The sequence below is a fragment of the Bufo gargarizans genome, chromosome 5 (genome assembly GCF_014858855.1).
Source record: "Bufo gargarizans isolate SCDJY-AF-19 chromosome 5, ASM1485885v1, whole genome shotgun sequence".
Classification (NCBI taxonomy): Eukaryota; Metazoa; Chordata; class Amphibia; order Anura; family Bufonidae; genus Bufo; species Bufo gargarizans.
Window position 1 is genome coordinate 327894979 of NC_058084.1, and position 18579 is coordinate 327913557.

Consider the following 18579-nt stretch of genomic DNA (forward strand, 5'->3'; position numbering starts at 1 on the left):
TTCTTCCATCTCCTCGTTAAAGACAACCTCTCTCTCCCACCAGCCCAGGTAGAGGTTGGCAAAGGTAGGGGCACAGGGACTGCCCATTGCCACCCCCCTGAGCTGGCGGTAGAGAGAACGGTCAAACAAGAAGATGTTGTGGTGCAGAATGAAGTTCAACAGTGTGATTACCAGTTCATTATGTTCATAAAACTGAGACCCTCTCTCCAGTAAAAATGTACGGGCTGCCTCACAGCCTCGTTGATGCGGGATGGAGCTATACAAAGCTTCTACATCCAAACTGGCTAGTAGGGTGTCATTATCACATCTGATGTCATTCAATCTCCTCAACACGTCCATAGAATCCCTAACAAAGGACGGTAAGCTGAATACAAATGGCCTCAATATTTTGTCTACATAGATACTGATTCTTTCAGTGAGACTACCAATTCCCTGTCTACTACTAATGTCCTTTTGGACTAAGTTACACCACTTTTCCTGCACCTGGCTGGAGGAACGGCCCGACGTCCGTTTCACTGACTAGCTTTTTCAAAGGGCACAATACAACTGCCAGGAGACCAACCCTATATACCCAACGTGTCTTGCATCAGCCAATCAACAGATCAGATTCAGATTCAACAAGCGCTGCACCTGGAAGACACTGACACATACCTCATTGAGAATACAAAGCGGCCGTCATGCGTCATGCCGTAATTCAAGTGCGCCCAAATCATGTGACCGCATGTTGCCAAATGAGATGTTACTTCAACCCCATAAAACTGCTTACTTGTTTTAGATGCTACATGCGTTCTTAGTCATAGCAATGAACTATAGTTTTTACTACAGGTATTAGTGCTAACTGACACTATTAGTTATTTAGTATGGCTGTAGAGCTCTTACTGGGAGCAGCCAAAGTGCAGGGTGGGTGGCTCTCCCCACCTTCCAGGCCGGGTTTTGGTTTGAGATATAAAAACCCAGACAGCAGTCTCAGCTGTGTGGATTATCATCCACTTCACAGTGAAGCTGTGGAGAGGCTGTGGTTTTGGGATCTGCATGAAGTGTGCCGTGCTAAAGGGCTGAAAGCCTGCAGTGGATGGCTGATGAAAAACTACTAACCAGTAGAGATGTCCCGAACTATTCGCCGGCGAACAGTTTCCGGCGAATATCGCATGTTCGCGTTCGCCGCGACGGGCGAACATATGCGATGTTCGGTCCGCCTCCCATACGTCATCATTGAGCAAACTTTGAAGATTGAGAATATAGTGCTATATTCGTGGTCAATTCTAACAATACAGCCATTAGGAACAGAGATCTAAGTTGTAATCGCAATGCGAATAATGCAGGTTATATTAATCGCATTGCGAATTCAAGCTACCGTATGCAAGCTAAGTTCCTAATGGTTGTATTGCTAGAATTGACGAATATAATGAATATAGCACTATATTCTCACTCTTCGTTATATTCTAGCAATACAACCATTAGGAACCCAGCAGCTGTAAGTTGAATTCGCTATGCGATTAATATAACCCTCATTAATCGCATTGCGATTACAACTTTCTCAAATCCGACAGTACATTCTAGCATGGAGCCGTTCCCATGGTGATGGGGACGCTCCATGAGCACGGAAGTCGGCAGAAGCTCTAAGTTGAAATCGCAATGCAATTAATTCAAGTTCTATAAATCGCATTGCGATTTCAACTTACCACACTTTGCGTCAACTACGTAATTTTCCATGGGAGTTTTGCCATGGATCCCCCTCCGGCATGCCACAGTCCAGGTGTTAGTCCCCTTGAAACAACTTTTCCATCATTATTGTGGCCACAAAGAGTACCTGTGGGTTTTCAAATTCGCCTTCCTATTGAAGTCTATTGCGGTTTGCCCGGTTCGCGAACATTTGCGGAAATTCACGTTCGCCGTTCGCGAACGGAAAATTTTATGTTCGCGACATCACTACTAACCAGGTGAATTTTTGTGTTCTGTGGACTTTCCATGGTGTGAACATACACCAATACTGCAAACTGTTATTTTGTTTTACCTTTTGTGTGAATAAACACTAAACTATTTAAGCTAAAGACTTTGTGATTGCCTCTATACTGCGTCCGCTAAGCTGCCTACCAGAGCAAATCCCCACAGTACACATGCATTGCTATACAGGTGAAACTCGAAAAGTTTTAATATTGTGCAAAAGTCCATTTACAAACCAGATTCCAAAAAAGTTGGGACACTATATAAATCGTGAATAAAAACTGAATGCAATGATGTGGAGGTGCCAACTTCTAATATTTTATTCAGAATAGAACATAAATCACGGAACAAAAGTTTAAACTGAGAAAATGTACCATTTTAAGGGAAAAATATGTTGAATCAGAATTTCATGGTGTCAACAAATCCCAAAAAAGTTGGGACAAGGCCATTTTCACCACTGTGTGGCATCTCCCCTTCTCCTTACAACACTCAACAGACGTCTGGGGACCGAGGAGACCAGTTTATCAAGTTTAGGCCTCATGCACACGAACGTTGTGTGCACCCGTGGCCGTTGTGCCGTTAGACGTGTTTTTCTGCGGCTCCATTGACTTTCAATGGGTCCGTTGAAAACTCGGCTTCTGCACCGTTTTTACACGCGCCCGTGACCCGTGTTTCCAGCCCGTGAAAAAAATATGACCTGTCCTATTTTTTTCACGGCCAACGGTTCACGGGCCCATTCAAGTCAATGGATCCGTGAAAATCACGGATGCACACAAGATTGTCATCCGTGTCCGTGATCCGTGTCCGTGATCCGTGTCCGTTTTTTCCTATCATTTCAATGGCAAACTTGACTTAGATTTTTTTTTCATCTTTCATGTCCGTGGATCCTCCAAAAATCACGGCAGACCCACGGAAGAAAAAACGGGCACGGATCACGGTACAACGGAACCACGTTTTGCGGGACGTTAAAAAATACGTTCGTGTGCATGAGGCCTTAGAAATAGGAATGCTCTCCCATTCTTGTCTAATACAGGCCTCTAACTGTTCAATCGTCTTGGGCCTTCTTTGTTGTACCTTCCTCTTTATGATGCGCCAAATGTTCTCTATAGGTGAAAGATCTGGACTGCAGACTGGCCATTTCAGTACCCGGATCCTTCTCCTACGCAGCCATGATGTTGTGATTGATGCAGAACGTGGTCTGGCATTATCTTGTTGAAAGATGCAGGGTCTTCCCTGAAAGAGATGACGTCTGGATGGGGGTATATGTTGTTCTAGAACCTGAATATATTTTTCTGCATTGATGGTGCCTTTCCAGACATGCAAGCTGCCCATGCCACACGCACTCATGCAACCCCATACCATCAGAGATGCAGGCTTCTGAACTGAGCGCTGATAACAACTTGGGTTGCCCTTGTCCTCTTTGGTCCGGATGACATGGCGTCCCAGATTTCCAAAAAGAACTTCGAATCGTGACTCGTCTGACCACAGAACAGTCTTCCATTTTGCCACACTCCATTTTAAATGATCCGTGGCCCAGTGAAAACGCCTGAGCTTGTGGATCTTGCTTAGAAATGGCTTCTTCTTTGCACTGTAGAGTTTCAGCTGGCAACGGCGGATGGCACGGTGGATTGTGTTCACTGACAATGGTTTCTGGAAGTATTCCTGAGCCCATTCTGTGATTTCCTTTACAGTAGCATTCCTGTTTGTGGTGCAGTGTCGTTTAAGGGCCCGGAGATCACGGGCATCCAGTATGGTTTTACGGCCTTGACCCTTACGCACAGAGATTGTTCCAGATTCTCTGAATCTTCGGATGATGTTATGCACAGTTGATGATAATAGATGCAAAGTCTTTGCAATTTTTCGCTGGGTAACACCTTTCTGATATTGCTCCACTATCTTTCTGCGCAACATTGTGGGAATTGGTGATCCTCTACCCATCTTGGCTTCTGAGAGACACTGCCACTCTGAGAAGCTCTTTTTATACCCAATCATGTTGCCAATTGACCTAATTAGTGTTAATTGGTCTTCCAGCTCTTCGTTATGCTCACATTTACTTTTTCCAGCCTCTTATTGCTACTTGTCCCAACTTTTCTGGGATTTGTTGACACCGTGAAAATTTAAATCAACGTATTTTTCCTTTAAAATTATATATTTACTCAGATTAAACGTTTGATCTGTCATCTACGTTCTATTACAAATAAAATATTGACATTTGCCATCTCCACATCATTGCATTCAGTTTTTATTCACAATTTGTTTAGTGTCCCAACTTTTTGGGAATCCGGTTTGTATTTCAGTAATGCAAATTAAAAGGAATTGCATTAATGCAGCTTAAAATTTGAGTTTTGTGAAAAGGTTCAATATTCTAGGCTCAAAGTGTCACACTTTAGTCAGATAATTAATCCATACCCCCTGAGCAAAGGCTACCTCAAATTTGAGACTTTGGGGTTTCATAAGCTGTAAGCCATAATCTTCCAAATTATACCAAATAAAGGCTTGAAATATCTCACTTTGCATGTAACGAGTCTCTCTCATATGTTAGCTTCACCTTTTAAGTTGCATTACTGAAATAAATGAACTTTGCACAATATTTAAATTTTAATTAATAAATTAATATATGTAACATAACCATTCGGATGAAACATCCAAAATGCTTGATATCCCCTCCCCGATAAGTTTTTTTTTTAACTTTAATTGCAAATGTCCTAAAAGTGTGCACTGATCTGTCGAATTTATCTATAAAATGTCTAGGTACATTTAAGACATTGTACATATGTTGAAGGCTGCTTGCAGTCTGTAATTGTGGGAGGAACGTGCTCACCCTTTATAAACCCCCTCCTACAAGCAGGAGGGCGCCCGTTGTTGCATGCTTTGTCGTTTGGCTTCAGCAACTCAGCGCCTGACGTCACTTCCGGTCGCGTCTCCCGTCGGGGTGTTCTCCACGCTGCCCCTTCGTGCCACCGGCACCTCGTATTTCTGGGTGGCAGCGCAGCTGCCCTCGAACCGCCGCTGCGCCCCGGTCTGTATCCAGTGCGGGGCCTCCCCTCTCCTGCCCCCGCTCCGGGTTCCTCTGCTCCCCCCCCCCCTCTGCTACAGATCCTCCGGCGCTTGCATTGCGGGCGCGGGGGGGGGGGGTGGGGGGTGTGGCGGGAGAGGGGGCTCGGGTTGTCGGCTCACAGCTTCTCCGAGCGGGGTTCTCCCTGCGGAGGTGTCCCTGGCAGTAGGGGCAGAGGCATTCAGGTTGTGCCTTCTAGCCCCCCCCCCTGCCACTGGCAAATAAATTGCTCATCGTGCCACGTTCCCAGTGCGGAGGTCCGGGACGGCCGGCTCCCGGGTGCCGGCCTGCTGCCATTAACCCCCGCACTGCTGTGTAAAAAAAATAAAATGCTTGTCCTGGCTTGGCATGCTCCTGTCAACCCCTGCAGGGAAGGAGAAGTAGAATGGAGCACTTCCATGATCTCCCTGGCAGCTGGCCATCTCCTGGTCAACCCCTGAAAAAAAAATTTTTTTTTTAAATGAAATAAATTTATAGTAAGGGGGGGGAAATAGGTTGCGATGCCAGGCTGGGCAACCTTCAGCCAGGCCGGTGCAGTATCCGGTCTCGCCCCTTGGGTGTTCAGGGGCAGTCGTTCGCTGAGATCAGGGGTCCGGTACCTGGGCCTCACCAGTGCGGCTGCCCTTGGGTCACCCGGGGGGGGGGGGGGACGACTCCAGGACAGGTCTCCCTGTTCGCTCTGGCATATGCCTCCCTGATTCGCCGGTGATTCTCCCTGAATCACTCAGGTATATGTCTCCCTGAATCGCTCGAGTGTAATGTCTCCCTGAATCGCTCAGGTGTAATGGCTTCCTGATTCGCTCAGGTGTAATGGCTTCCTGAATCGCTCAGGTGTAATGACTTCCTGAATTGCTCAGGTGTAATGTCTTCCTGAATCGCTAAGGTGTAATGTCTCCCTGAATCGCTCAGGTGTAATGTCTTCCTGAATCGCTCAGGTGTAATGTCTTCCTGAATCGCTCAGGTGTAATGTCTTCCTGAATCGCTCAGGTGTAATGTCTCCCTGAATCGCTCAGGTGTAATGTCTTCCTGAATCGCTCAGGTGTAATGTCTCCCCGAATCGCTCAGGTGTAATGTCTTCCTGAATCGCTCAGGTGTAATGTCTCCCCGAATCGCGCTGGTGTAATGTCTCCCAGAATCACGCTGGTGTAATGTCTCCCCGAATCACGCTGGTGTAATGTCTCCCCAATTCGCGCTGGTGTAATGTCTCCCCGAATCACGCTGGTGTAATGTCTCCCCGAATCACGCTGGTGTAATGTCTCCCCAATTCGCGCTGGTGTAATGTCTCCCCGAATCGCGCTGGTGTAATGTCTCCCCGAATCGCTCAGGTGTAATGTCTCCCCGAATCGCTCAGGTGTAATGTCTCCCCGAATCGCTCAGGTGTAATGTCTTCCCGAATCGCTCAGGTGTAATGTCTCCCCGAATCGCTCAGGTGTAATGTCTCCCCGAATCGCTCAGGTGTAATGTCTCCCCAAATCGCTCAGGTGTAATGTCTCCCTGAATCGCTCAGGTGTAATGTCTCCCTGAATCGCTCAGGTGTAATGTCTCCCTGAATCGCTCAGGTGTAATGTCTCCCTGAATCGCTCAGGTGCAATGTTTTCCCCAAATCATTCAGGTGTAATGTTTTCCCCAAATCATTCAGGAATGATGTCCACCCAGCTTCATGTTGGTGTCACGTGTTCACTGGGTCAATCAGGGGCCAGGTGTTCCTTGTTTGTCCAGGGTCATGTGTTCCCTGTTCGCTCGGGTTTCATGGATCCCCGTGGTTGGCTGAGCTTCTGGTGCTCCTGTGCGTTCAGGGCTCATGTGTTCCCTGTTTCATTCAGGGGCATGTGTTCCCCGTGTTTGGGTCAGGTGTCACGGGCAGTACAAACCCGGGTGTCATGTGTTCCCTGGGTCACTCCGACCTGATTCCGGCCCAAGTTCCCTGGGGTCGGGGTCACGCACCCTTTCCCTGCCCAAGGGTCTAGCTGTTCGCATCCCTCGCCGGGTATCGGTCCGAACACAGCTTGTTTCTTCGCATAAACAGGGCCTCGGCCACCAGAGCTGCAAGCAAGCCACTGTCGTTGCGCCAAGGTTTCCTCCTTGTCCAGGTAAGATCCAGCCACGAGGCTGCTGTTACACCCTGTCACTGCGCTAAGTATTCGTCTTCACGAGCTCCCGTTCATAGGTCTTCATCTCACTGCAGAAGTCAGTAGCGTGGTTCTCTTCCCGGATTCGCTCAGGCGTCATGTTTTCTCCAAATCGCAGGTGTCATGTTCCCAAATTGCATGTGTCATGTCTTCCCTAAGTGACTCAGGGGCCAGGTTCCCTGGATTGCTCTGATGTTATGCCTCCCCTTACTCACTTAGGGGTAATGTTCCCTGGATCGCTCGGGTCTTGTGTGTTCCCTGGATTTCTGTTTCCGCAGGTTTGTTGCATGCGGCGCGACTTCGGGCTCTTATTCTGGCTGTCCAGGGTTACCCAGCAGTTGGCCATGGCGCCCAGGCTGCATCCCGGTTCTCCGTCTCCGCTTCCAGTGCCACCAGATCTCACCTCTCTCCGGGTCTCGGCCAACTGTTGGTGTCCCGTCAAGGCGCTCCAAGAGCTCCTGGTCTCACTCCAGTCTCCCGTTTTAGACGACCCGTTGCTCCCGATCAACGGTAGGCCCCCTTCTTCGGCCCAGTTGTCTCCGATATCCGCCCCCTGGTGGCTGGGTTGGGGTTCAACCCTAGCACGGCATCCGGGCACTCCCCCCACGTAGGGGCCGCTTCCGCAGCATCCAGTCATCGGGTATCGGCCACGTCATCCGCAATGGGTCGTTAGCGGTCGTCCTGCTACGCTAGGTACATTCCCAATCCGCGAATTGAGATTGTCAGAGCCTTTCGTTCTTTGGGCTTCATGGGTCCATGATGCTCCAATAACACATTGCACCCTACTCCATGAGTTCCTCAGGCCCGGGGAGTTCACCTGCAGCGCCATCTCCCGCACAACCCTGCTCAGGCGACATCTCACCTGGCACTCTGATCACTTCATCCTATCCATCCCATCCTCAAGACCAGTCAGACCGGTCCTCCCACAGAGGTAAAATTTTCCCTACGGCCACCTGCTGGTGTCCTATCAAGGTGCTCAAGGAGCTCCTGGCCTCCCTTCAATCTTCCGATCTAGACGACCCGTTGCTCCCGATCAACGGTAGGCCCCTGTCTTCAACCCTGTTCATCTCCAACATCCGTACCCTGGCCGCAGGGCTGGGTTTCAACCGTAGCACGATATCCAGGCACACCTTCCGCATAGGGGCCGCATCCGCAGCATCAAGTCACCAGGTACCGGCGCATGTCATCCGCAAGATGGGTCGTTGGCGGTCGTCCTGCTTTACAAGGTACATTCCGAATCCACGGGCGGAGATCTCCAGAGCCTTTTGTTCTTTGGCATTATAGTTCACACTATGCTTCAATAAATGCTTCACTCCCTGCTATGTACCGGTTCTCTTTTGGCCACTATTCAGGCCTTACCTCGTCACTGGCGCCGGGCACACTCCAGCCAGTTGGGTTAGGACAGTCCGTAGGCATGCCTATTCTGTTCCTCGCTTAGCTCCTCCCACAAATGTTGAAGGCTGCTTGCAGCCTGTAATTGTGGGAGGAGCGTGCTCACCCTTTATAAACCCCCTCCTACAAGCAGGAGGGCGCCCGTTGTTGCCCCTCCCTCCCATCCCCTTTTCTCATACTCACCTCCTAGGTGGCCCACTATTCAGGCCTTACCTCGTCACTGGCGCCGGGCACACTCCAGCCAGTTGGGTTAGGACAGTCCGTAGGCATGCCTATTCTGTTCCTCGCTTAGCTCCTCCCACAAATTAGTGTTGGCAATATAATTCAAGCGTTTCAAAATGCGGACCTTGAATTTATTACTAGTTCTGACAACGTACATAAGCCCACATTCAGTATATATAATAACGTAGATGACATGCTGTGAATTACAATTGAAATACAGTGCCTTGCAAAAGTATTCACCTTCCTTGACTTTTTTGGTGTTTTGGTGCGTCACAACCTGCAATTAACATGGATTGTTTGAGGATTTGCATAATTTAATTTACAGAACATTCGCTTTGGATAAGTCTCTATGAGCTTGCCACATCTTACCACTGGGATTTTTGCCCATTCCTCCTTGTAAAACTGCTCTTTCAAGTTGGATGGTTTGCGCTCGTGAACAGCAATCTTTAAGTCTGACCACAGATGTTCTATTGGATTTAGATCTGGGCTTTGACTAGGCCATTCCAACATTACATGTTTACATGTTTCCCCTTAAACCACTAAAGTGTTGCTTTAGCAGTGTGTTTGGGGTTATTGTCCTGCTGGAAGGTGAACCTTTCTAGCCTCAAATCACGCAGAGTGGTACAGGTTTTGCTCAAGAATATCCCTGTATTTAGTACCATCCATATTTCCCTCTACTCTGACCAATTTCCCAGTCCCGGCTGCTAAAAAACATGTGCACAGCATGATGCTGCCACCACCATGTTTCAATGTGGGAATGGTGTTCTTTGGATGATGTGATGTGTTGGGTTTGCGCCAGACATAGCGTTTTCTTTGATGAGCAAAAAGTTTAATTTTTGTCTCATCAGACCAGAGCACCTTTCTCCATACACTTTGCGAGTCTCCTACATGCCTTTTCGCAAACTCACAACATGCCTTTTTGTTTTTTTCTGAAAGTAATGGCTTACTTCTGGCCACTCTGCCATAAAGCCCAACTCTATGGAGCGTACTGCTTATTCTCGTCCTATGTACAGATACTCCAGTCTCTGCTATGGAACTCTGCAGCTCCTCCAGGGTTCCTTAGGTATCTGTGCTGTCTCTCTGATTAATGCCCTCCTTGCCTGGTCCCTGAGTTTTGGTGTACGCCGTCTCTTGGCAGGTTTGCTGTTGTGCCACGTTCTTTCCATTTGGTTATGATAAATTTGATGGTCCTCCTGGGTATAATCAAAGATTTGGATATTTTTTTTATGGCCTAACCCTGACTTGTATTTCTCAACAACATTGTCCCTTACTTGTTTGGAGAGTTCCTTGGTCTTCATGGCAGTGTGACACTTAGATTGCACACAGGTAGACATCATTTAAAAAATTATGTGACTTCTGAAGGTAATTGGTTGCACTAGAGCTTTTTATGGGCTTCCTAACAAAAGGAGTGAATACATACGCACGTGCCAATTTTCTGTTTTCTATTTCTAAACAATAGTATTATTTATATATTTTTCTCATTTCACTTCACCAACTTAGACTATTGTGTTCTGATTAGTGATATACGAACATCGGCCGGGACGTTTCGTGAACGCGCGTTCGCGATCAAATGTTCGCAAACTGCGCATTCACGGCAGGCCCCATTCACTTTAATGGCAGGTGAACTTGAGAAACCTTCAGGTCATATTTGCAGCCACCAAATACTTACTAGAAGTGCACAAACAGTCCCAAAACATGGACAGTGACATACCAGAGGGGGATCAATGGCAAAAGTTCCCACATAAAATATGTGTTTTAATCAGGGACCATTTTTATGCTTCCTAAAGAGAAACTCTCAAAAATGTGCCCTGCTGGAGCCTAGAAATTTTTTATCTTAAGCCACGGTAGTTCGGGCCCCAAAAGTTAGGCATTCACCTGACAGAAAAAAACAAGTGATTATATGGCTGGAGGTATATTAGGCGGTCAGTGGATAACAATTTTACTGTAGGCCAGTCGAGTATAGGCCCCAGTGATTATGTGGCTGGAGGTATATTAGACAGTCAGTGGATAACAATTTTATTGTAGGCCGGTACTGGCTTCAAACATTAGGTATTCACCTGACAGAAAAGAACAAGTTATTATGTGGCTGGAGGTATATTAGACGGTCAGTGAACAATTTTACTGTAGGCCAGTACAGGAGCCAAAAATTAGGCATTCACCTGACAGAAAAGAACAAGTGATGACGTGGCTGGAGGTACATTAGGCGGTCACTGGTTAAATTTTTTTACTGTAGGCCAGTATAGGCCCCAAAAATTAGGCATTCACCTGACCGAAAAGAACTAGTGATTATGGGTCTGGAGGTACATTAGGCGGTCACTGGATACAATTTTTACTGTAGGCCACTGGAGTAGAGGCTCCAAAAATTAGGCAATCACCTTACAGAAAAGGCCTTTTATGCCGCTGTATATACATAAGACAAGGACCATTATTTGTTCTGGTGGCGGATATGTGTGGGCTGGCATGAGGAAATTCAATTACATGTGGTCGTCACAGGTGTTGAATTCCTCCGAGATCCATGCCTCATTCATATTTAGAGATGTGAGGTGGTCCACACTGTTGTGAGCTAGGCGAGTGCGCTTATCGGTCACGATCCCCCCTGCTGCACTGAATTTCCTTTCAGAAAGGACACTGGACGAGGGGCAAGCCAAGAGTTCCATGGCAAATTGTGGCAGCTCTGGACACAGGTCAAGCTTGCACACCCCGTAGTCCAGGGGTTCCTCGCTTCTCAGAGCGTCCACATCAGCCGTTAACCCGATGTAGTTGGACACCTGTCGGTCTAGGCGTTTATTGAGGCTGGATCTGGAGGTCTGCTCTCAATGGGTTGACTGCAAGAATGATCTCATATCCAAAGTGACCAACATATTTTCAAACCGCCCTCTTCTTGCAGGTGCGGTAGAATTGGTACCCGCACCTGTTTCGCTGTGGGTGGAAATTCCTCTGCCAGCACCCACAACAGCAGAATGCAGCATCTTTCGCAACAAGGCCTGGAAATACTGCATTCCGATAGACCTCTGTGATACTTGTAACATGTCTGCCATTTTATGTTTCTATAGGGGGTCTAAGTACGTTGCCACCCAGTACTGGTCCTTGCCCTTTATGCTTTTTATAAGGGGGTCCCTCTTCAAACACTGGAGCATGAAGGCGCACTAAATTGGAAGCGGTGGAGCGCCCTAGCTGCTGCTCATCGCCCAAGAGAATGTCATCCTCGGTCTCCTCCCCCCAACCACGGACAAAACTAGGGATCCCCAAAAACATCCACCTCAAAGCCTGCTCTTCTTGCTCCTCCTTCTCCTCCTCCTCCCCCCAGCCACCATCCTCCTCTGACTCATCTTCAGACTCCTGCTGACTTGTCTCAGATGAAGCGCGACTTCCTCAACTTGCAGCTCCTGCTCGTCGACAGCTTGATCAATGACACAACGCAATGCACGCTCCCGAAAAAAGTCTTAAGGTACGATGTCACTGATGGTGCCCTGGCTGCGACTGACCAGTTTGGTGATCTCATCAAATGGCTGCAGAAGTCTGCATGCGTCGGGCATGAGCAGCCACTGACGCAGTGAAAAGAAACCAAGCTCCCCAGAACCTGTTCTGCTGCAGAGTTCGTACAGGTAATCGTTAACTGCACATTGCTGCGGGAGTAGCCTATTTAGCATATACAAGGAGGAGTTCCAGTGCGTCGGGCTGTCACAAATCAGACGTCTGACGGGCAGGTGGTGTCACCGCTAAACGTCAGCAAGGCGAGCCATGGCTGTGTAAGATCTTCTAAAATGGCCAGAGATTTTCCTGGCCTGCCGCAAGACGTCTTGGACCCTGGAGTATTTGGCAACGAATCGCTGCACGACTAAGTTTCAGCAGGCTCAGCAGATTGTCACTGTTGTCGCACACCACTTTACCAACTGTCAAATTAAGCAAGGTTAGCCACTGATCGGCCTGTGACCGCAGAGCTGAAAGCGGTGCAGGACCGGTGTGGCTCTTGGCTTCCAGGCACAACAGCCACAGCACATCATGGCAACGTCTCACCTGGCACGTCCAATAGGTTCAGGGGAGCTTGGGGGGTGCAGAGGAAGAGGCGGTAGCAGTGGAAAAGGAGGAGTCAGCCGAGGAGGAGACAGAGGATGGAGTAGGAGGAGGAGATGAAGAGGCAGGCCTGCATGAAATCCATGTCGGTAACACCAAATCTACACGGGTGCCACGGGTTACATGCTTGACGGCCGTCAGAAGGTTCACCCTCCTTGGGCTGATCTGGGTACTGTCGTTAGGCAGCTGAGTGGCGGATATTGCTACCTCCTCTTCCTCATCCGATGCCAAGAATGGCTGAGCATTGGTAAGGTCTGGGAATGGATGGGAAAATAATTCCTCTGACTCGAGTGGAGGGGCTATAGTGGTGGTGGTGTTTTTGGGGTTGCACAAAGCAGAGACTGAGGAGGGTGCAGATACAGACAATGAGGAGGGTGCAGAAGCAGAAGGCTGAGTGAGCTACTCAACCAACTCTGGTGCGTTCTTTGACGTAATCGCACGCACCTTCTCCAGCTTCCCACTTAGGCTCTGGGCTGGTGCACCTGCCCGACCCCTACCACCCCTGAGGAACAGCTTGCCTCTTCCTCTGCCTGTCGTTTTTAAAATTACCCTGTGCCAAAGTCCCTAGAGAATAGCAGTATTTGTGGAAGCAGGTATATCGCAGGCCTCAATCAGTATTTGGTGGAAGCCGGTACATCGCACCCCTCAATCAGAATTTGGTGGAAGCAGGTATATAGAACCCCTTAGGGTCCATTCATGTCCGTAATTTGTGTCCGCAATTTGCGGACCCATTTACTTTCAATGGGGCTGCGATGGATGCGAATCTGCATTTTCGGGATCCGCATCCGTTTTTTCGGGATCCGTTTTTTCAGGATCCGCAATTCCGTTCCTGAAAAAAATAGAACATGTCCTATTCTTGTCCGCAATTGCGGACCAGAAAAGGCATTTTCTATTGCGGATACAAAAACACTTACGGACGTGTGAATGGACCCTAAAACATAGAAGCAGGTATATCGCACGCCTCAATCAGTATTTTGTGGAAACAGGTATATAAAACACCTGAATCAATATTTGGTGGAAGCAGGTATATTGCACCCCTCAATCAGTATTTTGTGGAGGCAGGTATATCAAACTCCTCAATCAGTATTTTGTGGAACCAGGTATATCACACCCCTCAAGCAGTATTTTGTGGAAACAGGTATATAGAACACCTGAATTAATATTTGGTGGAAGCAGGTATATTGCACCCTTCAATCTGTATTTTGTGGAAGCAGGTATATCAAACCCCTTAATCAGTATTTTGTGGAAGCAGGTATATCGCACCCCTCAATCAGTATTTTGTGGAAGCAGGTTTATAGAACCCCCTTAATCAGTATTTTGTAGAAGCAGTTATATCGCACCCCTCAATCAGTATTTTGTGGAAGCTGGTGTATCGCAGGCCTCAATCAATATTTGGTGGAAGCAGGTATATCGCACTCCTCAATCAGTATTTTCTGGAAGCAGGTATATCCCACCCTCAATTAATATTTTGTGGAAACAGTCTTTTTTTAGTATTTTGTAGAAGCACGTATATCCCACGCTTTAATCAGTATTTTGTGGAAACAGGTATATAGAACACATGAATCAATATTTTGTGGAAACAGATATATCGCACCCCTCAATCAGTATTTTGTGGAAGCAGGTATATCAAACCCCTCAATCAGTTTTTTTGGGGGGGGCAACAGGTATATCACACCAGTTGCAATTAGTTATTCCAATAGAGTTTGTCCCACTATATAGCTGCGGTATCGCAGCAGAACCACACACAACTGCTGCACAATACAAATGCACTATAATATAATTTCTATGTTAGAAAGTATATTATAAGTATATCACACTCCTCAGTATATCACACCTATTGATAGCACACCTATACCAATCCTTAAAAGGATTTTTGTGGTCTTATTAGCTAGCGTCTGTGTCCCTAACAGTCTGTCCCTGCTCCGCAAAGCATCCTCTCCCTACACTGGCAAAACACAGAATGTAAAATGACTGCCAGATCGGGTTCTGTTATAGGGTGGGGGTGTGTCCATGTGCTGAAACGTCTCAATTGGCTGTCCTGTCGCACCTGATGGATGTGTCATGGGTCAAAGTTCAGCGCAATGCAAAAGAATATGGCGCATGCGAACATCGCCATATGTTCGCATGTTTGGCGAATCGCAAACGATCAAAGTTCGCTGCAAAACGACCGCCGGGCGAACCGCAAGGCCATCTCTAGTTCTGATCCATCACATAAAATTCTGATTAACAAAACATAGGGTGTGAATACTTTTGCAAAGCATTTCATTGCTTGATCCTGAAAGTAAGCTTATGTTGTGAATTCTGGCAGTCTGTGCCCGTCGTGGTCTTCCTGTTTCGGACAGGCTCGGACATCACTTTGCTCTCCCTGTGTGAATTGGGATTAGAGCTCTGTGAACTTTCCTTTAGTGCTGAGAGAGTTACTGCTTTTCCTCTGTCCAGGTGCTGGTTAAGTTGCTGATCAGTCTCCCTATTTAGCTGGTGGTTCCACCTCCTCACCTGAGCTTTGAGGTTATTCCTTGCTAGTAACCAGTGAAGGTGATCTCACCTGGATATCTGTGTGCCGAACCTTGCTTGTCTTCCAATTCCGCTGCTTGCTGCCTGCCCCGACCTTAGAACTGTGACCTGGATTACGCTTGTACTCAGCCTGCCCTTACCTTGGAACTGCTATTTGGAACATGCAAGTACTCAGCCTGCCCTGACTATTGGACTGTGTTCAGACAACACTTTTGCCTGTGTCTAGTGATGAACGAATCAACTTCAGATGGTACATCCGAAGTCGATTCACAAAAAAATTTGTTCTAATACTGAACGGAGATCCTTCTCCATACAGTATTAGAATGTATGGGCTCCGATGAGCCAAAGTTATTTCTTTGCGAAGTCTCTCAAGACCGTATAATTACTACCGTAATTAATTATTACAGTGAAAACCCTTGGAACCAAACTCGGGTACAGTATTCGAACTAATTTTTTAGCGAATGGTATATACGAAGTCCATTCGCTCATCTCTACCTGTGTTGTTGTGTCACTTCACACTGATGTTTTGGCCTGGTTGGTTCCTTGTGGGAAAGTTCAGATCCCAGTACAGTGGTTAAAGGGTGAATACCAGGAAACCACCAGGACAATGCTCTTAGGTTTAGACCAAAGCCAAACTGGTTAGTTGGCACAGTGAGTCCACACCCACTGTCGGTAACAGTAACACCTGGAAGGTGTTACAAGGTAAAGCATATTTGCAAGTTTTGCATGGTCCCTTCTCAATCCACAGTAGATAGCCACAAGCTTTTAATCGACTAGAGATCTATTGGCATTCAGCAATGAAAAATGTATCATTGCTGCAATTTGTGCGTACCCTGATCATCTCCCCCACAGGAATGGACTTAATAGTTTGTGGGGGATGATGACTATTGGCATGCGGATGGTGTTCCCTGCAGTTTCCTTGCAGTAAGTAGATATAGCAATTATTTCACTTTTCTTAAACTCTAATGTTAGATCCAAAAACTGTATAGTGGATAAATGAAATTAAAAAAATATGTGGGCTTTTTTTAGTTGTTATTCACATCAGTGCAAAACTTGCAAATACACCTTTCCTTTTAACACCTTCCACAACATAACCTCACATTCAAGATTAAGCAATATATCAATTGTAATTCATGCAATGTCATCTACTTATTATACAAGGGGTGTTCAATAAGTTATCTCCCCCAGTATGTTCTGTCAGTGTTAGAGAGCCGAGCTTGTGTGTGCAGGTTTAAAAATGTCTGGACATGCAACACACAGTAACAGTTCAGTCTGATGAAAGCACTGGAAGTGACAGGATGGCAAGTGCAGTACAGTGCGAGTCTACAAAGAAAGTGAGGGATTTGGAGCTTCGTTCCATTATTAAATTCCTTACAAAGCAAGAAAAGAAGCCTAAAGATATCAATGGAAGGATATGGTGGTGATGCACCTTCATACGATCAAGTCAAGTTTTGGGCCAAGCAGTTTATATGAAATAGGGGCTCAATTGAAGACCTGTCAAAGTTTCTTAGAAGGAAATGTGCCATAATATTAAGACCATGATTTTGAAAGATCATTGGGTCAAAATCTGTGTTATAGCTCATTAATTATGCATTTAATTTTAGACAGTTTCCAGTATCATGAATGATGTTTTGATGATGTGTAAGGTCAGGTCCGGGTGGGTACCACAAACGTTGACCTGAGCAGAAAACTTGCTGCCAGCAATTTAGCCAAGAGAATTTTATACATGCTCAAAGAAAATCCAGGAGACTTCTATTCTCAAATTATTACAAGTGATAAAACATGGGTCCCTATAATCCTAATACCAAACAAAGGTCCATGCACTGAATGTACAAGGGGTCACCAACTCGAAAGAGTGCAGCAGTCAGCTGGAAAGATCATGGCAACAGTTTTTTTGAATACAGAAAGCATTCTATTATTAGAATTCATGCCACCTGTGCTTCAACGATAAAGGCATTACATGAGGCAATCAAAGAAAACACTGTGGTGGTAAGTTGTCGGCAGGTGCTTCACGACAATGTGCCAGTTCCGAAGTCTCACAAATCACAAGCTTCTATCAGGCAGTATGGCTTCATGGAGCTTACAACCATCCACCCTATAGTCCAGACCAGGCTCCCAGTGATTACTTTGACTGTCGGAACCTGAAAAATTTTCTGTGTGAGTAATAATTTCCTGATGATAATACAGTCAGAGGCGGTAACAGGGTTCCTGCAGCAGCAAGTAGTCTCCTTTTCTGAGGGCATCTGATCACTAGAGGCAAAGGGGAATAAGTGTGTGGAAGTCAAGAGGGATTACATTGAAAAGTTGTAAGTTAAATTTTCTCAGAAAATGTAGTTTTCATATTCAGGTGGGTAACTTATTGAATGCCCCTCATATGTACTAAATGTGGGTTTACAGCACCAGTAGAAAATTCAAGGTCCACCTTTTGGAACACTTGAATTTTATTGATAACACTAATATATATGCACAATGTCAAAAATGCATCAAGACATTTTAGAGATAAACATGGCAGATGGGTGCACACTTATCGGGGAGGGGAATATGAAGCGTTTTATATTATTTAAAGACGCATATTGGATGTTTAATTTAAATACTTGACAATCGAATGGTCTAAATTTACATAGAGAATTTATGTTACATTATTAATTTATACTATAGTAATGTATGTGTGTTAATATCATTGCTATGGGTTTGTTTCTTATTATTCTATCAGTGCTAACACGAGTGAATGCATCCACTTGCAGTGGATTGCCCCTCCGTCCCCTTTATAAATTGGAACCTGGTGTTGAAGGGGGTTATATACCTATAGTTAAAACTATCGTTTATCTCTATGACTAAGAACTCATTTAGCTTTTGAAATGAGTAAACGGTTTTATAGGCTTAGTGTAACATGTCACTATGTCTTAATATTTTTGTATGGCAAATAAACAGAAGGTTTGTTTCAACACTTGCTGGATCTTCTTTCAAAGATGGATCCTAAGTGCAGCCCAGGCCGGTGCTGAATCCATGCAATAGAAACCGCCTCTACAGGAATGCTGGTGAGCTGGATACACAATTGTTTACACTCAATATTCAAACGTCAGACCAGAACCCAGAACAGACTTCAATATTCAGACTCCAAAGTTAAGACACCAGAACCAATATTGGACATGAATATTCATACCTCAGACAATATGCCAGACCAAACCCCAATATTCGATTCCCAGATTTCAAATCCCAGTTCCCAAAATCCCTTTAATAACTCACCCT